We start from the raw sequence: 26,910 nt of genomic DNA, 5'->3' as shown, positions 1-26,910 counted from the left end.
TCCATCAAATAGCCATGGATTTCGATGATGCCCTGGCCAAAAACATCACTGAGCGAGCCGCAGGACTTGCCCGTCACCATTGTAAATAGTTTATAGTGTTAGGTTTCCTTTTTTTTCTTTATTTTGGGGCTTTTGGACTATGCCCCACACTTTTGTAAATAGTTTTTTTGTTCGGTAAGTTATTAGATAGGTTTCATTTGTTTCGTTGGGCTGATGGACCCTTGGAAATTTGATTTTACATAGTTGGACGTTGGATTGATTTTGATTTTGTACATGGATTAATGGATTTTTCTTTTGGACAATGGATTGTACATAGTTGGACATGGATTATTTGGAACTTTTTCTTTTGATTTCACCATGGATTAATGGATTTTTTTTTACGTTTCCTTTGGATTTGCGTTGGTGGAGGGAGAGTTTGGACTATTTTTCTTTTGGATTTCTTTGTATTGGTTATACTTTTCATTTACTCTTCTTTTGCACATGCTTTTAATTTCATGTTTGCTATTTTGTTATGCTTTCATTTTATTGATTTATTTTTGTACATAATACATTTTCATATTTTAGTTCCATGTGTGGGATTTGCTCATTGGGTTAATGAATGTGAAAATGTGGGTTTACACAATCAATGCCAACAAGTGTGTTTGTGTGTGTGACGGACATGTGTTGATGTACATAGTTGACTATTGGTTTGTGTCTTGAGATGGGCATGTCAGTGGGGGATTGATTGGGAAATCATTGCATCTCAGTAATGGGGTGGCGTGCTGTGGTATTTTAGTGTAGAAGTGGGCCATGATTGTGCATCTTTATTTCATGTAGAGGGGGACATGAGTGGGACATGAGTGGGGGCCTGCTGGCAGTTACCCCTCACTGCTGGGGGGTGGAGGTGCTGGGGGGTGGGGGCCTGCTGGCAGGTGCCCCTCACTGCTGTGGTGTGGGGGTGCTGGGGGACATGAGTGGGGGCCTGCTGGCAGGTGACCCTCACTGCTGGGGGGTGGGGGTGCTGGGGGACATGAGTGGGAGCCTGCTGGCAGGTGACTCTCACTGCTGGGGGGTGGGGGTGCTGGGGGACATGAGTGGGGGCCTGGTGGCAGGTGACTTCACTGCTGGGGGGTGGGGGTGCTGGGGGACATGAGTGGGACATGAATGGGGGCCTGCTGGCAGGTGATCCTCACTGCTGGGGGTTGGGGGTGCTGGGGGACATGAGTGGGGGCCTGCTGGCAGGTGCCCCTCACTGCCTGGGGGTGGGGGTGCTGGGGGACATGAGTTGGTGATCACTAGTGCAACGTGACACGTGGCCTGGCTGAGGGGCATGGCCATGGTGGACGGGCTGCCAGCGGGACATGTCCAGGGGTGCAGGGTAGTCCCCTCTGGTGTGGGCTGTCTGCAGGGGCCGTGGAGGGGGTAGAGGGGACACCTGGGAGGACCCACACTGCCAATTCACGTGTAGGACTCCCCGTGCACCACACTGGATACACGTAACCCGCTCTGACAGCAAATTTGTGTGTGAAAGTTCCCGCGCACCCCGGTAACACACGTACCCCGCTCGCACAGGGCCAATCGTGTGTGAAAGTTCCCGCGTACCCCAGTAACACACGTACCCCGCTCGCACAGGGCCAATCGCGTGTGAAAGTTCCCGCGCACCCCGGTAACACACGTACCCCGCTCGCACAGGGCCAATCGTGTGTGAAAGTACCCGCGCACACCAGTAACACACGTACCTCGCTCGCACCGGGCCAATCACGTGTGAAAGTTCACGCACACCCCAGTAACACACGTACCCCTCTCGCACAGGGCCAATCGCCTGTGAAAGTTCCCGCACACCCCAGTAACACACGTACCCCGCTCACACAGGGACAATCGCGTGTGAAAGTTCCCACGCACCCCAGTAACACATGTACCCCGCTTGCACAGGGCCAATCGCGTGTGAAAGTTCCCGCACACCCCAGTAACACACGTACCCCGCTCGCACAGGGCCAATCGCGTGTGAAAGTACCCACGCACCCCAGTAACACACGTACCCCGCTCGCACAGGGCCAATCGCGTGTGAAAGTTCCCGCGCACCCCAGTAACACACGTATCCCGCTCGCACAGGGACAATCACGTGTGAAAGTTCCAGTGCACCCCAGTAACACACGTACCCCGCTCGCACAGGGCCAATCGCATGTGAAAGTTCCCGCGCACCCCAGTAACACACGTACCCCGCTCGCACAGGGCCAATCACGTGTGAAAGTTCCCGTGCACCCCAGTAACACATGTACCCCGCTCGCACAGGGCCAATCGTGTGTGAAAGTTCCCGCGCACCCCAGTGACACACGTACCCCGCTCGCACAGGGCCAATCACGTGTGAAAGTACCCGCGCACCCCAGTAACACATGTACCCCGCTCGCACAGGGCCAATCGCGTGTGAAAGTTCCTGCGCACCCCAGTAACACACGTACCCCGCTCGCACAGGGCCAATCGCGTGTGAAAGTTCCCGCGCACCCCAGTAACACACGTACCCCACTCGCACAGGGCCAATCGTGTGTGAAAGTACCCGCGCACCCCAGTAACACACGTACCCCGCTCGCACAGGGCCAATCGCGTGTGAAAGTTCCCACGCACCCCAGTAACACAGGTACCCCACTTGCACAGGGCCAATCGTGTGTGAAAGTACCCGCGCACCCCAGTAACACACATACCCCGCTCGCACAGGGCCAATCGCGTGTGAAAGTTCCCGCGCACCCCAGTAACACACGTACCCCGCTCGCACAGGGACAATTGCGTGTGAAAGTTCCCGTGCACCCCAGTTACACACGTACCCCTCTCGCACAGGGCCAATCGCGTGTGAAAGTTCCCGCGCACCCCAGTAACACACGTACCCCGCTCGCACAGGGCCAATCGCGTGTGAAAGTTTGCGCGCACACCAGTAACACACGTACCCCACTCGCACAGGGCCAATCGCGTGGGAAACTCCCCGCGCCAGGGTGTACATGTATTTGGAGGGGTGCGCGGGGAGTTTTACTGGTGTTTTCGTAGTTCGGGGCCTGTGCACCATGTACATGATTTGTGCGCTGTGCATGGGGCACGGGGAGGGCTTGGGGTGTAACTGACGCTGCTGCAGGGTCGCTGCGCCACTCTGCGCCATGGCTGGTTTTGGAGGCTAAAATCCATGAATACGCAGTGCACGGAAGTGGATTTTAGCGCACGCGGCTGGTGCAGAAAGTCGCATGCGCACACTGTGCGCCAGCCGCGTGCACCACTGGTGCGCTGAATTCTATGAATTACCCTGTTAAAATGACATGTTCTTGTTCATTAAAGCCTTCTACCTAGCATGCTTTTCCTCTGACTTTTCATTTTCTGTTTTACATGAATTGTTTGTTATTTCAGAACAATATAACATTCTGAGCTGGTATAGTTTAATGGAGAACATTAATTTACGTCAAATAATCCTCTATGTTTTTCTTTGGTTGTGTTGTTTTCAGCAACAGCTGCGTGCTTTTAGTAAACCCGCACTTGACAGCGTGACTCACATCCACTGAAAGAGTGACAGAGACTCGGAATTAGATGGAGAGAGTGAGTAAATTAGTACAGAGCGAGAGATGGTGAGACAGAGAGAAAACAAGCGGGAGGGAGAGAGAAAGTGCCAGAACGCACTAGCTATGTATATGGAATGCCGGTACTGCCAATTGTCCTTATTTCAATAGATGTATCCTCCATTTTCAATGCAGAAAGGGCCTTATGTGAGAAACCTGCGGGCTTTCTCACTTATGGACCACAGGGATTCTTTGTTCAGGTGGCCAGGGCATCGCCTTTGGAATACCAGACCCCAGGGGTGGACCAGTACGGGAGGATCACCTGGACAGGGGGGCCTTGGGGACAGTTTGCGGAATGGCCTCAGGAGAGATGCAGCATTCCCCCCTTTCTAATAAACCACTTGCAGATGCTTCCTCCACTTTTACAGGTTGTTATGAATCCTGTCCCGTTACCCCTCCCCAATTCCAACAGGTACTAACATTAAAGGGAGGTGTAGGAGAAGAAATATCCTATAAGACATCCCCACAGTCACTATGGGAAATTATCATCTAAAACTCATTCACCTACTACCACACATCTACCCTCTTCACCCTGACAAACTCTTACAGAGGTTTTCCTCCAACATTAGGGAAAACTACAACTCCCATACGTTCTCCCCATTGCCTTCTTTCAAAACCACTGGGACGAAGAAGAAGAGGAGCAGAGCTCTGAAAATTGCCCATAGGAACCAATGTACCATGGATTCCTATGGTCAGTCTCCATCTTGTCCCATTAACGAGGACAGGCAGGATCAGGCCTCCCTTTTCAACCACCCACACATGACTGCAATTGACCCTCCATGTCAGTATAAAAGGTGGAGCACTAAGACACACTTTGAGCGAGCAGAGCAGCAGAGCAGAGCAGCGTGCTGAACGAAGAGAGTCTGGAGAGAGCTGAGAGCCAAAACACTGATCCTGGGTTGTTGACTGGCTGCAGCAGGGCTGAGGGGCTGGGGATTCCAAGAGCCAGGGAGCAGATCATGTCCTGCTGTCTCTGTCCACAGAAGTGCTTGTTTCTCCTGGGCATATGAAGGGAAGCCCAGGCACCTGAGGTGCAGGTTGGAAGACCCTGACCTTGACCCAGAGAGCTCTAGAGAACTTGCTCGCCAGAGCTGCGCTAATCGGGTGAGTCTCATGGAAAGAGAGAGAAAATCCCGATGAGCGTGTGTGTGTGTCTGGAGCGGGAACCTGAGCATGGAATTTGAGAAAGAAAGCAGGAAATAAAAAGGCCCATGAATGGCATTATGGGATTTGAAGTTCTTTTTTAAATTAAGTGAAATTGAAATGTAAAATAAAGTAACAGATTGGTCCGGCAGAAAACAAAAGTACGCCCACTCGAAAGACTCTATGCACTTGAAAGGGGTCTGAGCCCGAAAGAGGGAGACACAGAAATAGTGTTTGAAAGGCGACAGAGCCTGAATGAGAGAGACCCATAAATGGTGTTTGAAAGGGGTCGGAGCCCGAAAGAGGGAGACACAGAAATAGTGTTTGAAAGGTGATAGAGCCTGAATGAGGGAGACCTAGAAATGGTGTTTGAAAGGGGTCGGAGCCCGAACGAGGGAGACCAGAAATTGTGTTGGAAAGGAGTCCAAGCCCAAACAAGGGAGACACAGAAATTGTGTTTAAAGAGAGATATTCTTTTATAAAAGCCAAGGCTGAAGAGAGCCTGAGAAGATTGTGCAAACTGATGAATTTTGTCAAATATTTTAATATTTGTGGGCCAACAGGTGATGTGGCACATTTCCAAGAATTGAAATAAATACAATAAAGAAACTATGTAAAAGCCTATGAGTACAATAAGGCATAGCAAATGCTCAAGAACAAAGCTAGGGCAAGGGAACCCCGAGAAAGTAAAGAGAAACAGTTTGAGCTTGAAAGAGGGTAACCAAGGAAAGAGATTGAAAGTGAGAGGCTGGGCCCGTTTCAGGGGGTCTATAGAGACTTAAAATACCTTTTCCTTTGGAACTTTTGTGTTTGTGCTGAAGAGCTTGGAACATTTGTGCTGGTGCTGCTAAATGCAGGGGATTGACCTGAACTTGGGGAAAAGGGAGCCTCGAGAGGTCAAAACCCTGAACTTTGAGACGGAGTACGTGAATGCCAAACAGGCTCTGGAGGGACAAGCCAGCTCCTCCGGGTGTACTCGCAAAACAGAGTGTGCCCTTAAGTCAAGTACTCCACCCCACCCACGCGTTATACAACATGGGCAAGAACCTTTTGATGCCATTCTGTCATCCTTTTGTTGCCTACTGATTTTCTGGTTGCATTACATTTCCCTAATTCACTTGTATAATATTAGAATGAGGGTAGGCAATAGGTTTTCTAGCTTAATTGTTATTCTTTTGGACTAACGACAGACTAGGACTGTTTTCTTTTTATTTAGATGGTAGAGCGTGCTCCTATCTTTAGTGTTAGGGCAAGATAGGAGTTCTTCCAACCCCTTTTTGAAGTAAATAAAACTGGTGATTTGTATCTTTTGTGTCCTTATCCTTCTTGTGATACAAAGTCAGCCTCACACTTACTACTTCTATCCATGTCAACATTTTTTAATTTAAAAAATTCTTTGAAAGCTTGTTTATCTCTGGAGTTAACATGTATCCTTCCTTTTCTACTCTTAAGCTTGTTGCTGTACTTCCAGTATCATTTTGACTAATGATTTATAATTCTGAAAAAGTCCCTGCACTTGGGCAGGAGAAAGTTATAGGAAGGTTACCCCATCTCTCCTTGGGCCCCTAAGTGGGGCCCCAAGGCTCCCACGGTTTGAAGGAAAAAGCAGCAGAAAGCCCATTAGTATGGAGGGAGCCTGAAGCACCCTCCAGCCAGATCCAAAACACCTTGCGTGAAGGAGAATGCCAACCCTTTTACAGGAACTGGGATTCCGATTCTGCATTACATTAACTAAAGTTTTGATACTCTGTTTCCTTCAGCACCTAAAGCGAGCAAAGGAAACGGAAGATTATTTCCCTTTGGCAGAGCTGCCGGAAAGTTCTCTCAGCTAATTCTGATTAATAGCAGCTGCCAGACAAAGTAAAGAAAAGAGAACTTGCACTTGTTGAATGCCCGAGGCGTGAAACAAACATACATTTTGTTTCCGCTCCATCTAGAGAAGCAACAGTTTCAAAGTTACCCTGTTTATACTGAACAGATTCAAGGTTTTAGCTTACAAAACATCTCCCTGACTTGTAATGCGCATTCTGGGGCGGCAGGGGGAGCCAGTACAAGGCAGGGCTCAAGAGAGGAGGAAATCAAACTACCGATATATGTATATCTATCAGTTGAGAATAGTTGCAGGGTAAAGGGTGCGTAATGAGTTCAACCAATTAATTTTGCATAAATCTCCTGTTCTCTGGTCAGAAAGATGTATCATTTGAGTAATAGCTGCGGTTACAGGTGGAAGAGAAGGGCAACCCCAGCCCAACTCACTTGTAAATCAATTGTAACAATGTTCTCCTGCTCCGCACTAAACTCTTCCAACTAATAAAGTTAATAAATAATATAAGATTCTCTGCCTCTGAAAAGTTTGTAATTTATTTACAACAATTACAGACAGAGCATGAACATTAGCAGTCAACGTTCAATTGCCAAAACAGTGTTCTGCACGCAAATTTGATGGTTGCCAAAAAATTATTAACCATTTAATTTTGCAAGTCAACCAGTGCCCTAAGTTTTTCACACACATAAGACCCAGTTCCATTTTTGTGAGCCTATCGTCCTGAACTATGCCATAACCATTAGCGGTCAAAGTCCAATTCCCCTATCAATGTTCTGCGCACAAATTTGATGGTTACCAAAACATTATTAACAATTTCATTTTGCAGACCAAACAGTGCCCTAATTTTTCACACAAATGAGACCAAATTCAATTTTCCTGAGTCAACAGTCTTAATCTGTGCCAACACGTGCTTCGACCCAGGTCCTCCTCAGGGCATTCAATATTGATGAGACAGTCCATGTATCATGAAACCTTTTCTCTGTTAAGCTTATTATCAACTTTCTACACTTAACATCAGTTATTTTATTCTATGAAAATAACACCCACAACATTATTCACAGGGTCAGAAGAGAAGATAGAGGAGGGGAAAAGCGGAGAACAATAAAAAGTCAATTTTAGAAATTCCTCATTTCAAAATTAAATTCAGTGCAGAAATAAAAGAAACACATCAAATCACATTTTTGGCATATATTGTCCTATACCCAGAATATTCCACTGCAAAACTGAAAACTGTTGACCTTAATATAACGTTGTGTCATGCCCCTGCTAGTCCACATAACCACAGGCACATGGGGTAATCACAAGTTGCCACAGCCCTCACTACACAGGTTCAATGCATACCCCTTTGCACCACCAAAGGGGCTGAGCGATCCGTCAGGCTTTAACGGCCAGTCATCTCAGTCAGTTGGGATGATTCCTTGGAAGAGCGGGCAGAAGGAGAGCAGCAAAGTCTGGAAGACCCCAGTCCTGGAGACCCTGAGTGAGAAGAACACATCAGTGGAGACTGGGAAGGAGCATGCATTGAGATTGGTGAGGCAAGCATAGTGTGGAGTAATAAAAAGGGCAGAGCTATTCTGGAGAAAGGCTTTGTGAGGTAGGGAGTTAACAGTATTGCAAAGCAGGAGGGAGGTTCTTTTTTTGGAAAGAGAAGTAGAGATTGTGTGGAAGCAAACACAGAGGGGTAGTACATTGGAGAGGAAAGAAAAGAGCACCATCTGGAGAGAGAGAAAGGGACATTGTTCAAGAGAGAGAGAGAGAGGAGAGGAGGATTGTCCAGGAGAGAGAGGTTATTTGTAACGCGATGGAGCATATTATGGTGTCAGAGGCGGAAGGAGATATCAATGTGGCAAGGACGAAGGAGGTAAAAGAGATGCATTTGAAAGGCGATAATACCATCTGGGAGAAGGATAACAGAGATACTGATCGGAATAGAAGAACATTAGTCACCATGTTAAAGAGGAAAGAGAAAAAAGAGATTGTGTTGGGGACTTGTCTTGTGGAGGAGAGTCAAGGACTAGGAGGAGAGTATTGCTATATAGTGGAGAGACACAACTTGGCATTGTGAGAGAATTACCAGGAGAGTCAGAGATTCCATCTAAGGAGAGAGTATAATGGACACGAGGAGTAAAGGGGTATCATCAGGATGGAACAAGAGGGAATGGGTATCTAGACAGGGCAATAGAGCTGGACCATCCTAGGCAGGGGCGAGAAGGAGTGACCATCTCCTAGACTTTGCTAGTCCAAGGGAATTTCTAAAGGCAGGCAGGGCATGTGATGGTGCCACTACACCTGGAAACAGAGAGGGCAGTGCAAGAGTTGCCAATGTGGAGCACCACAGAGGGAACATTGCAAGGAAGAGTGGTTGCAGTGGTAGGACAGGGCCAGGCTTCTTCATTAAAACCCACCATGGAGGATCAGAACATCGTCCAAGTGCTAAGCGTTTGCCCAGTCTAGAGTGAAGTACCTGCTGCTCTACCAGAGGAGAACCCCAAGGTGAAGGCCCAGAAGGCAGCATTTGGAAGGGCCCTGTTTACCTAAGAACACTTGGCCAGCAGCCCACGGAAGCCCGCTGCCGGAAGAGTGGGTCAGAGGACAGGATAACACCTCTCCTTCGAACTCCTCCAAAGGGAGAAATGTCCTCCCTGAAGAGAAAAGAATTTGATGCACATTTCTTTTGATTTTATTTGGTGGGGCATTTGGAGAGACTGCTTAACCTCATTTTTCTTTTGGGATGTTGGAAAACCTTTGAGCTTTATTAGCATCACCTGCCTGACTTTGGATTCATAGAACGTTGGAATACTGCGCACCTGAGTGGCAAACTCATTTACAGCAAGAAGGGGAGTCTTTGTTCTTTCTGAACACTTGTCCAGGATCCCACTTTAGAATTCCCACATGTAATACCCTGACACCTGCTATGTTGAGTACTACCTACTCCCTGGCACCTTTGGAAATTTACTCTGGTGTCTAAATCTCAGTTCTGGGAACTCAGTGAGCGGCAGCAAATCCAAAAGCCGGTCACATGATGTATATACATAGATGAGGGCTTTTTTCAGCTCGTTAGGTAGCAATGATTCCAGCTGAACAGTCATCATTCTGGCTTGTTAGCGATTCCTGCAGGATTTTGATATATCTGAGTAGAATTGTGATTATGCCTGACACAATACTCATTGTTCACATATCCCCAGAGAGGCAAATGAACAGTAAGAAGGCCAGCCGTTAAGACTACACATCACTTGGCCCACAAGGAATTCAGTACAGAATGGAAAGTTGCATATTTCAACAAACAATGCTGCATTTTAGGCAATCCATAAAAAGAATGATGGCACAGGCATTTGCAAAGACCAGGCATACAAGTGTACTCTGTTTAATGCCAGAAATGTATGGGTTACAAATTAGACCAAGAGTTGGCCTCCTTCACAAGCATTTCAAAAAAGAAAGTGAAATGTATATGACCAGTACCTCCCTGATCTAACATGCACATGTGTGTTCCTGATGAGAGGAAGTTATTGTACTTATGTTGTGTATGTGGCACCATTCTCTTTTGCACAAAATCTGGCCAAACTATGGCCCTCATTACGATTTGGGCGGTATTCAGGTGGTAAATTCGCTGGAATACTGCCCAATTAAATCACTGTTCCTGCTACTTTATCTGGCGGGTTTACAAGTTGTGGTGGCGGTGTTAGTCCCCATTAATTTGGAGTCCATTTTGCCAATTGTTTTAGCGGAAAGTGGGAGCATTTGCCTCCAGCATGATACTGAAGGTAAATCCCCCACTCCAGGGCTAAACTCCTAGTATTGGCGGAGCGGGAAAAGTGGCGGTCATTCTGTTATTGCTACTTTTTCCCGCACCGTCTTACTCATAATGAGCCCCATGCTTATCTAGGCCTTTCACAGAACCATCTGCTTAGCAAACACATCGAGGTCAACATTAATCTTTTGCATAAACCAATATGTTTGCAGCTTTTGAACGAATGCATTGTTTGTTGGAATCAGAAAAGAGGTCTTTACTGGCAAAGGTTGGTGCACAGAGAACAATACATAAATCCATGTCTTCCTGCCTCTAATGCAACACTATCAAGAGTGGCACACGTGTAGACTACAAGTACAAATCAAGGGCATGCAGGAGAAGACGTTTCCAGAGGCCCTTGAAAACGGACTATCAGATTATGGTACTGGTTTTAAGACTAGAGGGAAATGATTTACCATAGTGTGTTCTTCTCGAGGGGGGAGACAGAGGGAGGTGCGGCAGGAGACAGAAAGACTTGCAGCCGTTCTTCAGCATATAGCTGAGGCCATCCCAGGTGCTCTTGTCATTATGGGAGGGGGCTGCAACCTTTGCAGACCCCTGCATTATGGTATGAATTGCGGCTCCCTTACAGAGCAAATGGCAAACGTGCACCCACATAGGATTGCTCAAGCGCCCGAAATGACGCGCATATTAACTAAAACATTAGCTGTTCTTCAGGCTGCTTCAAATAGCAGACACATTTGTACTGCTGCTTCCAGGTTTACTGCCATAGGGCGGTGGCATAGAAAGGCTGTGCCCTGAAGGGCAAACCCCCCACTCTATTCCCTTGAGCCAAACCTCTGACATTTAGTACTGGACAGGGGAGGAACGATATACATTGAGAGGTGCGTATACATGCACACTTAAAACCCAGGGTGAGGCCCCTCACCTGGCTGATTGATACAAAGAAGTTGGTGCACATTTTGTATACAAAAGTAAATAACACTTTATATTTGATATTGTGCTGCTGGGGCCTGGAGCGTGCAGTCTAGCTCTCACTGATAACTAAAGTTTAATCAATGAATCTTGTATTCACTGTAGTACACACCGTTTGTGCGCTCACCAAAGCACAAACTTAGGTCACATTTTCACCTTTCTTTGGGGAATACATCGATCAAGTACAATAACCAAATTTGAAATGCATGTTGATTAGTGAAGTGCCAGGATAGTTTGGAAGACAGCTCAATGTGTCAAAGAGTTATTACAGAGATCTGTGTTCAAGTGTCAGTTAAAGTGCCAAGCTCTTGGTGCTACAGACAAGGTTTGTTAAAAGAGGGTACCCATCCCCAATGAAGTGCATAATAGATTACTTGGAAGAAGTGATTAGGCAGCCAAATTCGGGACAGCCGAGCCAAAGTGTCAAGACCCATATCCCGACACTGGCCCTGGATCCTCAGTAGCACATTGATTTGATCTAAATTTGTAGTACTGCACTGCATTCTGTGAACTGGTTTGCCTTTTCGCATTGTAATGACATTGCTTAGCGCATTGCCTCTGCTTTCTTTGTATGTACGCCATTTAATTGGAAAGACAAGATAGAGCCGACAAAATGCCACCGGCCCCTAGCAAGTTCTTTAAGTTCTACTTATTTGACACACAACCAGGCTGCATTTTTTATCCAATTTCAAATGCTCTTCTTTACACGATGAACAACAATCTGCACATCTGTGTCAAACAATGGCTATAAACAGGTGAAGGTATCACACATCTTCTTTTTCTGGGTGTTTTTAAATCTTGCAAATATAATAGAAAAACCAGATGGGGTATTATATGTTTACATCAAATCGTATTCTGATACTTGAAGGCTTTAGTGTGTGGTGGAGAGAATAAAGCTTTAATCATTTGCTGCTCAGATATAATATATATTCATTGAAAAATGTAGTTAAGGTGATCAGAATTAACGCAACAAAACCCTTGTAATTCAGTGGATGTGAGAAGTGAGGACCCTCATAAATCGGCGTCCCCCTGTTTTAGACCCCTAACATCTAATAATGTGTATTTATAGAACGCTGACTCCGAAGCGCTTTACATAGAGCACATATGCATACAATATCACCCAACCAGAATTGGTCCTCATATATCAACCTCGGAAAGATGAAAGACTAGGTTGGCCTTGCCAGGATTCAAACATGTGACCTACAGATCACAGCAGCGAGTGCACAACCCACTGAGCTGTCTTACTGGCTTCTAATTTAGTTTGTCATTGTGAATCCCATCTGTTATGTATGTGCACCTGGGCCAACGGGGAGGGGGGGGGGACACTTAGTTAAGATAATCATGACTTCCCACATTTGCTGAATTTCAGGGATTTTTTTGCGTTAAATCTGATCACCTTAACTGTGCCTCAACTAAAGATTTTACTATGAATTTCAAGGGTTTTGTTATACTATAGTTTATTCAAGGGCCACTAGCAAAGGCTATCGGCCATGGTCACTGTACATGTTGCACCAATAGGTTTCTTTATTGCCCACTAGCCTTGGCCTTCGGCCCTGGCCAATGAGCCCACTGTATTTTTTAATACACTAGGTTTCTTTCAAGCCCACTCGTCATGGCTTTCGGCAAAGGCCTTTGGCCGTGACCACTGCATATGTTGCACCAATAGGTTTCTTTGGGCCTATTTTTCAGGGCCACTGGCACAAAGACACATTTCCCACTGCCTAAAAGATCTGATCACAACAGATGCCCCCACCCATTTATATTTTGATCCTCAGTTTCTGTCCACCTGGATAATTACTGAAGTAATTACTGTGAATCTCACCGTGATTACCGTGTTAACGCCCGTTTCTAACTGTGATGCTTTTTTCTCCCCATTATTACCGCGTATTGTTCCATGTCATGCTGTTATTTAGTGTAATAAAATAAAATATATACAAAAATATTTAATCAGTAAAGTCACATTTGATGTAATTATCGTTCTCATCGGTGATGTCATGTATGATGTAATTAGTGATGTCACCAGAGATTTTGTTGGTGATGTCATCACCAAGGAAATTAAGTCAATGCTCAACATTGTTTTTAATTTGCTCCAAACGTGCCCATCGATTTCAGGCTACGGCTGTTCAAAAACTGCACTTTTTCTCTATGGGAAAATGAATGGGTTGAGGGGGGTCCCTTGAAAAACGTTTTGTTCAGAAAATGTCATCCAAATTCATTCAGCAAGTCAAAAAATGTGGGAAAAGAATGGCTTCTTTTTCATTTCGGAAAAGCCTCTCAACCTCTTTGGAGCTATAGCTATTTTTTGGGAATTAGGTGCACCTGCTTCTCCGTGAATATTTTTAAAACTCCTAGAAATCAATTCAACGCTTCGTGCCCAAGTTGTCTCTCATTTGGTCCAATTCCGTTCAGCAGTTTTTGCCCTTCAGCTTGATAAAATGTTGACATTTTCTCAATGGGAAAAAGAAGGGCAGTAGGCCGAAAAGAGTTTTTTTTTTCTTTCATACCTTTTTAATTTCTTAACAAATCTTTCTCAAAATGTCCAGTTTGGGATGAGTAAAGGGCAGGGGGGCATTACAAAGTTTTTGTTTGGAAAATATCAGCAAAATCCACCCTGCAAGTGAAAGGTTATGAGCAATAGAATGTTTGCATTTCCTATCTATCAAGTCACTCACCTTAACTATAAGGCAACGAGCGCTGCCCTATAAATAGGGCAGCATTATCCGCACTATAGTTAAGGTGAGTAGGACTCCCATAGGAAACTCAAAACATTCTATAGTTAATAACTTTTGATTTGTGTGATCATTGGGATGAAATGTTGAAGTTGGTTAGGGATGCATAGGCCTCTCCAGATTGCAAAGTTTGTAAAGATTTGTTAATAAATAGAAAAGTTATTAAGAAGACAAAAGACATTTCTAAAGTTGCAATCTACTTCCCATTCATTTTCCCATAGACTAAAAGGTACATTTTTGCCAGAACACGCAGCCTAAACCGCTGGACTGATTTGAACCAAATCTGAAACAACTTGGACATGACTCTTGGGGCAGTGGGCAGATTGTCTGAGTCATAACTCGGACAACCTGGTAACTGGCCATGACCACGAGAGACTAGCAATGTGGCCACCAGGGATTGGCTATGTGGGGAGATTTTTGAAAATCGGGATAGGTTTGAATGGGAAAATAAATTAAGCCCGTGGCAAAAATTCTGTCTGTGGCTACAGCCAGAAGTCCTGCACAGGATTGCATCAACAGATCGCTGTGACTATCGCTGCATAGACTCGGAGACAATGCTAATCAGCAGGTAATTACCAAGCACGCTTAACCAGGTGCCCACGTGGGTACCAGTCCACCCCTTGAAATCGTTACCCACCCTTATTTGCGACCATAGTGGAACAAGATATTGGAATTGATTGCTGAACTCATTTCCACAACAATTTGCAGCAATGGCTGGCCCACAATCTGTATGCCTTAAGAAAGACTCAAGAGAGTTGATTTACATGTCAGCTGAGTTCTACCAATAAAAATAGCATCAAGAATGGTTTTGAAGACTGCTTCATTATGACAACAGTTACTTATTGAATAACCCAGTGCTGAGGTGAACAAGGCTCACTCTACTATTCCAAACCTAACACATGAAGAAGGAAGGGCAACTTCACAAAAGAACACCATCAGCAGGGTAATCTATTTAAAGTACTAGATGAAGTGAAGTGATCTACCCATTCTACCACCCGGCAATTACTTGATAATCATGTACACTGATTTGTTTATTGGGGCATGCAGCATGGCCGAACCCTACGTTTCAATCGGAAGAAATATTTTGTTTGCGGCCACAGCCTGAAGTGCTGTACTGAATGACAATAAACCTGTGCGAAGAGCATCAGCAAGGACATAAAAGGATGCTTTTGCAAATCTGTCCTTTGTTTTATTTTTTTAAAGTGTGGAAACGCAAGTACAAAAATGAGTGATATAATATTTGTGCCAAGGGCAGTGGCACACAAATAGTGATATCAGTTTGGTGCATGGACAATGGGCCTGGCACTCGGCAAGGACGAATGCCTACTTTAATTTACTTATTGGGGCATGAGGCATGGCTGAAGCTGTAGGTTTAAATGGGAGAAGAAAAATTGGCTTGCGACTACAGCCTGGAGTGCTGGAGGGGATTGCAGCAAAGTTGCGGGCATGCAACATGGCCGAAGCTGTAGGTTTAAATGTGAAAAATAAACTGCTTGTGGCTGCAGTCCGGCATGCTGGGCGGGATTGCAGCAAAGTTGTGTGAGGCGCATCAGCAAGGACCTGGAAGGATGCTTTTGGAAATCTGTCCTGTGTTTTACTTTTGTGAAATTGTCAAAACGTAAGTACAAACAATAGTGATATAACTTTTCTGCCGTGGGCAAAGGGCCTGGCCTTTGGCAAGGACAAATGTCTTCTCTGATTCCTATTGGGGTATGCTCTGTTGATACCGACTCACATAAGTATGCATTGCAAAAAATATGTTTGTTAATGAAGGTGTATAGTTCTTTCATATATGTTAAAAGAGGAATTATTAATAACTTATCTACAGTGATGTAACATTATGAAACATTTTCACTTATGAAAATGTATTCAATAGACAGAAAACACTTTGTTAAAGGGACGTTACGGTTAAGATGTACCCCATCCTTGGGACTCCTCTGCCCCAGCAGTTAACTAGTGGCCTCCCACCTTTGTATCCTTTGACATTTCCCTCCTGGTCTCCCATGAGCACTTGTACATCCGTACTGCTCCTTTTATTTAGGCGCTTCTGCCACTACACGATGCATATGTGCATTTGTAGAAGCACAATAAACATGTATGCATAGACAATGTAGATGCAAAAGATTTGTAGAACATTGTTAAGTGGCAGATGGTTAGTGAAAGTTCAATATGTTGATAGGCTATATGTAGAGTTTTTTAAGTGCTTGGTGGATATATGTTTGAATGGGTTAAAGCAGGCAATGAGGGAATGTTACAAACATAACAGTAAAAAGAGTAGAAGGGATCTTTTGTGTGCATGTGCAATTCAGATTTTCTAATACGGCCTGGGCTAGACAGGGCAATGCAGAGACTGTGGATGGTTACAAACGGCAATGGATTATGGTGTTTATTGTATAACAGAGAATAATTTTGGACGAAAATTTGTTTCTGTGCTTTTAGTTTTTTCTCTAGCATATCATTGCTCATTATTCCCATTAGCATAGTAGAAAATCGTAATGGGAATGTTGGAGAATCTTATTGAATCAAACTACTTTTCTGAAAAATGTAAAGTAGATGGAGTATATAAGCTTCTTTTTTTTGTTCTATTTCTTTACTGTGAAAGATGGTTCCTAAAGGAACCTTTTTGTAGTTTTTCTTTAAATTGTTTTGTATGTTGTTTTTGCAGGAGAGGCCAGAAAGTAATGTGGGGATGAAAATGAGGGAAGGGGCACCAACCACAAATATGGAGGGGCAGGTGGGCAGAGGAAGATGTTGCGCGTGTGTTAAATTTAAGGTAGAGGGCAGTGTTAATCATGCTCCTTGATTACAGCTTCAAAAGCACTTTGAAAATGACCCCCACTGCGGAGTGGCGTCTTGGAGTATGTTCAGAGTACTGTTGTTTTCGAAAGATATGGATCAACAGCCTCTTTTATTGCTCGCAAGGTAGCTGGTGCTCTTTTGTGTCCCACAGAACTAGGCTGTGTGGTTACAGGATTGGTTGAGTAAGATGAGGTAGAGGAAGACAGCCTACTAACTCCTAAGAAAGGAAGAGCCTTTCTGAGAGCATTGCAGTGGTTGGATTTGGTGTGGCGTTGTATGGAGGTGGTCACGTAGGAGTACTGGTAGCTTTAGCCTTTGGTACATTTCCAGCAGTGGTAAGGAACTGCCACACCCATGATTCTCTCTGGGTGTTAGAGGAAGGCTCTTCTTCAACCTCATCTTCGGGTCCATGTGATAATCCCTGCAAAAAATGTCCCTGCAAAGTATGTCGTCTAACAAAAATGTCACAAAAAAATGGCCGTTGTTTGCAGGGACATTATCACATTGAACATGCGGGGACACCCCTGCAACCCCAAAACCTCTGTATATAAAGTCGCCACAGCCTTTTCCCAGTGACTATATGTATGGCGACCATATATATGGGGATAATATTGCCGAATACCTCATCTTCCTGGTCTTCTTGATTGTCTTTTGAAGTATTGCGCTTCTTTTGTTGTGTAAATCCTCCAGCTGGTGGTGGTGGTGGCTCTTGGTGTCATGATGCCTACCCCCGGAGCATCAGGCCAGGCCCAGCATCCCCGTAAGCAGGCATCATGCCCTCGGGTAAAAGCCCAGCGGCCCCTTATAGGGACTCTTTGGACGCAGTCCTGGCACCTTTGGCGCCAAGCTCATGTTGGACATCAGTCCTGGCGCCATAGGCGCCAGGCTCATAAAGGGAGGTGTTTTGTGCACTTACCTGATGCAGACCATGCTGCACGCTTCAGGCCTCCCTGAGACCTGAAAGGGACTATTTTTTCATAGGGACTATTTTTTCACTCGGGCGTGGCCAGGGAAGGATACATACATAGTTGGGGAAGGATACAAACCTGGAACTTCTTTGGAGGCTATTTAAGCCACGCCCAGACAGCAGCTCATGCTTCACGTGGTTCTGCTTCCTGCAGCTTAACGCTCACCGTGTCTGCTCCTGCTCCTGGACTACAGCCACGCCCGTCTTGAACCTGGAAGACCTGCAAGGAAGGAAGAGAAGAGAAAGGTGAAAACCAAGGATTATTTCAAGCTTCTTACCTGCATCCGGAATCTTCTCGCCAGCATCCCTGAAGGAAGACTTCAATTTAAAAGCATCGCGTTGCTCGCTGCAGTGCCACGCTTCACTCACCTGTCCTGTCTTCGAGACATCTCCCGGCTCCATCGCGGCTGTCAGCATCGGACACCACATCTCTGCACCTAGGGGAGAGAGGAAGAAACAAAAGGTGTGCAGAAGGACACACAGAAGGAAAGCCTGATTAACAGCCATAATACTTATCGTCTTTTCTTCCACATTTCGGGTCGGCGCCGCCCAGTTCGCAGGTACCGTACCCCGGCCCCTATGGGGACAAGACTAGAGACATTTCAGAGGAATGATAAGGACATCTAGAGGGATCGCCCTCATTACTACTCACCTCGGCAGGTTAACCCCTCGACGCATCGCCTTCAATCTGCACCTAAAATAAAGGACAGATCACAGGTGAGAAAGACAGCATAAAGGGGGCCTCACTTGAACTTTGAACTTTCATACTTACAGCGCATCGCTCAGGAAAGTCAAGTGGATTTTGCCAGCGCCATTCTGAAAACTAGTGAAGTAACTGGACGAACGCGCGCCCCTGCACAGAAGCAGGATGGAGAGTTCAACCTTCCAAACCATAAGGTGAGCTTAAACTGGTTTTGGAGGAATAGAGAGGAACGGAGGGGGGAAGGGGGGAGGTAGCACACCATTCTGCAGACTGTTAATCCCCTTTCTCATCTGCAGAAGGATATTCCTACGGGCCAAGGAAGCACGATTTGGAGGTGCTGTCCAATCGGTGTTCCGGGTCCTGCGCATCACGCTAGAAGAGGCCGCAGTAATCCAGACTAGATCAGCGCCCCCATGGGAACCAGGTGGGCGTTACAGAACGCAAAGCCTCCCTACAAATTCCCACCCAGGCGCTATGGAAACTTAAGAGGCTGACCAACTGGCCCAACTGGGGGAATTACGGGCCGAGGTACACGCCGCTCGTCAAGAGACTAATGCCCTCAGAAGAGAAGTGATTGTAACAAGGGAAAGAACTGATGACCTGGCTAGACAGCTTTTGCAAGGTCAAGCTGGACAAACTCCTTTACCCGGTTCGGGGGGGAACCCCACTCCTGTGGTTTCCAGTAACCCTGTGCTGATTAATCTACCTGCAAACATGCCGCTGGCCCCACCCGAACGCTTTGCTGGGGACCCCAAACGATTCGCCGTATTCATGAATCAGTGTCATTTGCACTTCCTATGCAGACCCAGGGCCTTCCCTAATGATCAGACCAAGGTAGCCTTTGTGTTGTCATATCTCAGCGGCTGTGCTGCCGATTGGTCAGTCCCACTGGTAACTCAAGATGACCCGATTCTTCGTGATTTTCAAGGATTTCAAACAAGCATGGAAAGGTTATTTGCTCGACATTCCCAGGGACAGGCTCTGAATGACGAACTTCTATCTCTGCGACAGGGCAATCAAGACCTTCTATCCTACATTGCAACCTTCAATAGACTAATTGTGGAAACTGGTTGGCCAGAGGATAAAAGAATCACGTTATTCTATCGAGGTCTACGCAGAGAACTTAAAGATGTCTTGGAACAAGTTGTAAACCCGCCCCAAGAATGCACTGAATATATAGACTTAGTGGTCCAGTTGGATCACAGGCTGCAAAACAGAAAAGCAGATCGGTCCAAGTTGGAAACCCGGGTGTGGGCCAAAACCCACGCTAACCCCAAGGGGGCTGATGCCTCGGAGCTTATGCAAATCGGAGGAGTTAAAGGACCCCTAACTCAAAACGAACGGGAAAGAAGACGACAGATGCAATTATGCCTTTATTGTGGGTCCTCAGGACACTTTCTACGAGATTGCCCGGTAAAGCCACCCAAGAAGGTGGTAGGAGCCGCTGATAAAATCCATGGAAACTCTGTATCGGGAAACGACCACGCCCGGCAAGCGTAGGGGTCCACTTGCCGAGCTTGAAAACTAACTCTCAGACCTCGCATTTCATTGTGCCAATGGTCCTCATAGATCCAGAACAGCCAAAACGGTTGCATGCTATAAAGGCATACATCGATAGTGGGGCTATAGGAAACTATGTGGATCGAGAATTGGTCTCTAGGCTAAACCTCCCTCTGCGTCCTAAAACCAGCAAAGATGTCATCACCACTGTAGATGGAACCGAAATTGCCTCTGGACCGGTAACACATTCCACAGCTGAGGTGACACTTGTAGGTCCGGATGGCCATCGGGAGGCAGTTGTGTTTGATGTGATCAAGGCTCCACAGTTTCAGCTTATTCTCGGAGTCCCTTGGTTAGAGACACATAATCCTCAAATTGATTGGCGAGCGAAGAGAATAACCTTCCCGGATTGTGCACAAACCTGCTACCCAGAAAATCCAAAGATTAATCTAGCATCAGTAACCTCTGTCCCCGTGCAACTACCTCCAGAGTACCAAGACTTTCAGGACGTCTTCCAAAAGGAACAGGCCAACAAGTTACCCCCCCACAGATCGTACGATTGCCAAATCAATCTGGTGCCCGGTGCACAACCCCCTTGTAGCAGGATTTATGCCCTTACTGAACCTGAGAATCTGCATTTGAGACAATATTTAGATCAATACCTCGCCAATGGTTTCATTCGCCCGTCAAAGTCCCCGGCATCTTCAGCTTTGTTCTTCGTGCCTAAAAAAGAGGGCGTTTTTAGGACTTGTATCGATTACCACGCATTGAACCAGATAACTGTTAAAAATCGTTACCCTCTGCCTCTGATCCCTGAACTCCTTGACCAGGTGAAGGACGCTTGCGTATACACCAAGTTAGATCTCCGGGGGGCTTATCATCTGGTACGAGTAAAAGAAGGCGACGAATGGAAAACGGCCTTCCGTACAAAATATGGATTATTCGAAATACCAGGTGATGCCTATCGAGTTGTGCAACGCGCCTGCTGCCTTCCAATTCTTCCTGAATGATGTCCTTCGGGAACTCATCGATGTCTGCGTTATCGTGTATATCGATGATATTCTTGTGTACTCCTCTTCGGAATCTGATCACAGAAAACATGTCAGGGCCGTCCTAGAGAAACTGCGCCAGCACAAACTGTTTGCCAAGCTGGAAAAATGTGTTTTCCATACCACTGAGGTTGAGTTTCTCGGATTCATCCTGACACCTAAAGGGGTCCGAATGGATTCACGGAAAGTGGATGCCATCCTCAAATGGCCATCACCTAGTTCAGTGAAAGGTGTCCAAAGCATGCTTGGTTTTGCCAACTTTTATCGCAGGTTTATCCCGGAGTTTTCACGTGTGGTGCAACCCATCACTGCACTCTTGCGAAAAGATAAACGTTTTGAATGGACCGAGGAAGCCGAACAGGCCTTTCAGGAGTTGAAAGCTAAGTTTACGTCCGCACCTATTTTGAAGCACCCGCGTCCTGATCTCCCATATATAGTCGAAAACGACACGTCCAGTTTAGCCATGGGAGCTGTCCTGTCTCAGAGAGACCCTGAAACCAACCAACTGCACCCCGTAGCATTTTGGTCCAGAAAGTTCTCACCGCCGGAGATAAATTATGCGATTACCGATAAGGAACTATTAGCCATTAAGTCCGCCTTTAAGGCTTGGCGGCATTATCTCCTCGGCGCCCGGCATACAATCACCGTGATCACTGATCACCGAAATTTACAATATTTAAAAACTGCCAAGGCCCAATCGTCTCGACAGCTCCGATGGGCTTTGTTCTTTGCTGAGTTCGATTTTGTAATCACCTACCGCCCCGGTTCTAAGAATGGTAAGGCCGACGCTCTATCCCGAATTGGAATGGAAGAAATAGACACAAACTCAGAACCTGTGCCGATAATTCCCAAACAAAGAATTTTAGGAATAACCACTTTACAAACCCTTGAAGACATTCAAGCACGAGTAAAACAAGTCCTGGACTCTTCAGCCTTGCAGGCTTGGATCAAAAAGGGGTCTAACTTTTCAGTCAAGGATGGCTTACCTTACTTCCAAGGACGCTTATTTTTGCCAGAAAAGGAATTGCAAAACCTGGTTATTTCCCGTCATCATGACACCCTGATGGAAGGACATCCTGGCATTGCCAAAACTGAGGAAAAGGTTAGACGACAATTCTGGTGGCCTTCCTGGCGAAAGGATATTAAATCTTTCGTGATGTCCTGTGGAGTTTGTGCCCAAAACAAAGGTCAAAAGACAAGACCCGCCGGTCTTCTTCAGCCCTTAGACATTCCACCAGCACCTTGGCACACCCTGTCACTAGATTTTATCACGGACCTGCCCTCTTGTAATGGTTACAATACTATTCTGGTCGTGGTGGATTTATTTTCCAAAATGGCCCACTTTATTCTGTTGAAAGGATTACCTTCAGCCTTTGTTCTTGCCAAGGAATTCCTCGAGAATATCATCCGTTTGCATGGATTCCCGTCCATACTAGTCTCCGATTGGGGAAGCCAGTTTATTTCTCATTTTTGGAAAAAGTGTTGTCAGCTGGCACAAATCGACGTAAGACTCTCGACCAGCCACCACCCACAGACCGATGGTCAGACGGAGAGAACGAACCAGACCTTTGAACAATTTCTACGATGTATGTTGCACCAATCGGAGGGTAATTGGAAGGATATTCTGTGGGTGGCTGAATATGCTTATAATAACTCGATACACTCTGGAACGGGTCAAAGCCCCTTTTTTACCCTATATGGACATCACCCTCGTACTTCAGACTTGGACTCACCTTCGAGCCTTGAAATGCCCGCAGTGGATCATTTGCATTCTACGATAACTCAAGCCTTCAAGGATGCAACTGCACATAAAAACTTCACGAAAGAGAAATACAAAAAGAATGCGGATCTACATCGAAAGGAGGCGCCTCCGTACCAAATTGGGGATCAAGTATGGTTGGCTACCAAACACTTATCGCTCAAGGGACCTCGAACTTTTAATCCAAGGTATTTAGGCCCTTACTCAATCAAAGCTATAATTAACCCAGTAGCAGTCAAGCTTGATCTACCAGCCAACATGCGGATTCACCCCGTTTTTCATGTGTCACCAGACCCAATCCTGCTAGATGGAGAGCCAGAATTCGAAGTAAAGAACATTTTGGATTCCAAAATCTTAAAATCAAAGCTTTTCTATCTAATTGATTGGAAAGGGTACGGGCCTCAGGAAAGGTCTTGGGAACCCAGTGATCACGTACATGCAACTCGGCTGGTAAAAAGGTTCCATCGGAATTTCCCAAACAAACCGAAACCTCCAGAAGGAACGACCTTGGGAGGGGCCTTGGGGGGGAGTTCTGTCATGATGCCTACCCCCGGAGCATCAGGCCAGGCCCAGCACCCCCGGAAGCAGCCATCGTGCCCTCGGGTAAAAGCCCAGCGGCCCCTTATAGGGACTCTTTGGACTCAGTCCTGGCGCCTTTGGCGCCAGGCTCATGTTGGACATCAGTCCTGGCGCCATAGGCGTCAGGCTCATAAAGGGAGGTGTTTTGTGCACTTACCTGATGCAGACCATGCTGCACGCTTCAGGCCTCCCTGAGACCTGAAAGGGACTATTTTTTCATAGGGACTATTTTTTCACTCGGGCATGGCCAGGGAAGGATACATACATAGTTGGGGAAGGATACATACCTGGGACTTCTTTGGAGGCTATTTAAGCAACGCACAGACAGCAGCTCATGCTTCGCGTTGTTCTGCTTCCTGCAGCTTAACGCTCACCGTGTCTGCTCCTGCTCCTGGACTACAGCCATGCCCGTCTTGAACCTGGAAGACCCGCAAGGAAGGAAGAGAAGAGAAAGGTGAAAACCAAGGATTATTTCAAGCTTCTTACCTGCATCTGGAATCTTCTCGCCAGCATCCCTGAAAGAAGACTTCAATTTAAAAGCATCGCGTTGCTCGCTGCAGCGCCACGCTTCACTCACCTGTCCTGTCCTCGAGACATCTCCCGGCTCCATCGCGGCTGTCAGCATCGGACGCCACATCTCTGCACCTAGGGGAGAGAGGAAGAAGCAAAAGGTGAGCAGAAGGACACACAGAAGGAAAGCCTGATTAACAGTCATAATACTTACCGGCTTTTCTTCCACATTTCGGGTCGGCGCCGCCCCGTTGGCAGGTACCGTACCCCGGCCCCTATGGGGAAAAGACTAGAGACATTTCAGAGGAATGATAAGGACATCTAGAGGGATCGCCCTCATTACTACTCACCTCAGCAGGTTAACCCCTTGACGCATCGCCTTCATTCTGCACCTGAAATAAAGGACAGATCACAGGTGAGAAAGACAGCATAAAGGGGGCCTCACTTGAACTTTGAACTTTCATACTTACGGCGCATCGCTCAGGAAAGTCAAGTGGATTTTGCCAGCGCCATTCTGAAAACCAGTGAAGTAACTGGACGAACGCGCGCCCCTGCACCAGAAGCAGGATGGAGAGTTCAACCTTCCAAACCATAAGGTGAGCTTAAACCGGGTTTGGAGGAATAGAGAGGAACGGAGGGGGGAAGGAGGGAGGTAGCACACCATTCTGCAGACTGTTAATCCGCTTTCTCATCTGCAGAAGGATATTCCTACGGGCCAAGGAAGCACGATTTGGAGGTCCTGTCCAATCGGTGTTCCGGATCCTGCGCATCACGCTACAAGAGGCCGCAGTAATCCAGACTAGATCAGCGCCCCGTGGGAACCAGGTGGGCGTTACACTTGGGGAGGAGGGATGGCAATAGCTGATGCCATTTTTAAGATAAATAGCAGTTTTCCTAATATTCTTCCAAGTATGTGCTGTGTAGTAGATTGTTAATGTATAATGAGAAAGATTAGGTGTAGGAGCCGTGCAAGGGTACATTTTGAGCTTCAAAGTCCCTAGATGAGCTGAAAAATGCAGTTCTGAACTGTTCACGAAGCACAGACCCATTCACGAAGTGCGGATGCGTTCGGGGACATGTCATTATGCCGTGCGCGGGCATGTGGTCCCGTGACACTATCCGAAAAGTCTGCGATGACGTCAAACGTTCGCGAACATCGGCAAACACAAAAACAGTGGAAAAAGTTGTAAAAAGTGTATAACAGTTTTAAAAATGATGCTAGAAGGTGGGGAATGGCAGAGTTTTAAGGTGAAATTTTCTAAATTGGAGAAAAATTTTGCTATATTGGGATAAGTATGATAATAGTAAATTGTAGCAAATTAGGGTGCACTGGTAAAAACCCATGAAATTCACTGCAAAAACTTTGTTAAAAGGATGTTATGGTTAAGTTGCACTAATAAAAAGCTATGCAATTCAATGAAAAACGTTATGGTTTCAATTAAAGCCGGAAAAAACCCAGAAATTCACCAGTTATGGCAAGCTAAGCAACCATAACTCGCGTCACCAACGTGCACTGCTACGACAAACACCAAAGTACATGAAAGATGACATCACAAATGTCATTGATGACATCACTGATAACATCACATATCTGGGCAACTTAACCATAACATTGCTTTAACAAAGTTTTTCATTGAATATATATATTTGAAAGAGAACAAAGACACCAGTGGTGTCAGGGTCACACCGGAACGGCAGCAGATTTCTAGCAGAATTAAAGACTGAATCCGTCAAAAAGACATCTTTATTGAAGTTTCAGTAAAAGATCAGGATGAGAGGCAGCCAGCGATGAGTTTCGTGCCCTTCTAAGCACTTGACCTCACAACAATCATATATATTGTTAATTGTAATTTTGCTTAATCATGTGATCCTATGTATTTTCCAAGTCAGGTGTACAAAACAGAGTACTACTTTTAGTACATGAAAGGCAAGCATTCACAAATAATTGCGCCATTCTTTATGACAAGATTTAGGAAACAATGCAGTCAAGTGACATAATTATAGTATGGACTACAATTGATCCTGGACAATGTATTTAATCTCACAGTCCCCAATAATTCAAAATTGGCAGCACCTAAAAGCTAAAAGTTATTTCGTTTTCAGTGTATATGCTTCAAAAATTCCATACTCATGGTTTAATTGCCCAATAGTGTTGCTTCACATATAATAATAGAGTACAGTGGCATATTGAACAACAAAATGGGCCTCATTATAAGTTTGGTTGAGTGATAAGAAATTGGTGGCAATTCTGTTAGATCAACTTTTTTGGGTGATAATGGAATTACCACTATTTTTACCACTCTGCAAAATCCCGACTTTGGTTTTGAAGTGGAGGATTTACCTCCAGCATGATGCTGGAGGGAAATAATCCAATTTAGTACCCGGCGAGTGTCAACCAAAATGACCAAACATTCTGATTGGCCCTCGCAAAATTCATACCTCGCTGGGAATCCCTCGTCCGGGATTCTATTGCTTTGTCCCTCTCAGGAGATGTGGCAGCCCCTCAGCCAATGAGGAGGCTCGAAATGGGGCCATCCCCACTCCGAGCCTCCACACGGCAGTAGGCCGCCATTCTCCCCCACCGGGATTCAGGTACATTTTTTTGTTTTTTCCCCCTCCGCCCTGCCCCCCCACGCAACCAATCCCCTCCCAACCCCACTTACCTTCTTATCTGTCCTTTTTCGGGAGCAAACACACCATGAACACTTCTGTTCCCAGCGCGTCAACTCCCAATGGCTGCCATGGAAAGGGAAAACGACTGCGTTTTTCCTTCCTCGGGGGCCATTTTCTTTAACTTTTTTTTCTATTCTGAAATGGAGCAGCATTTCAGGTCAGAAAAAGATTGCTATTAGTACCCCGGTCTTGCAGGCCGTGGTACTAATAGCAATATGCCCCTCGCCGCGAGGCCATTACCGATTCAGGTAATGCCCCGGGGCCTTCGTTAAGGCCCTCGCTCTGTCCTGTAACTATGGGCCCAGGGGCATTACCTGACTCGGTAATGACCCTGCGGCTCGTGGGGATATTGCTTAATTAAAGCTAAATATCTGTGAAA

This window comes from Ambystoma mexicanum, chromosome 6q, assembly GCF_040938575.1.
Source record: "Ambystoma mexicanum isolate Mex_15411 chromosome 6q, UKY_AmexF1_1, whole genome shotgun sequence".
Lineage (NCBI taxonomy): Eukaryota > Metazoa > Chordata > Amphibia > Caudata > Ambystomatidae > Ambystoma > Ambystoma mexicanum.
The sequence above is the reverse complement of the archived record's forward strand: the minus strand, read 5'-3'. Positions refer to the sequence as shown.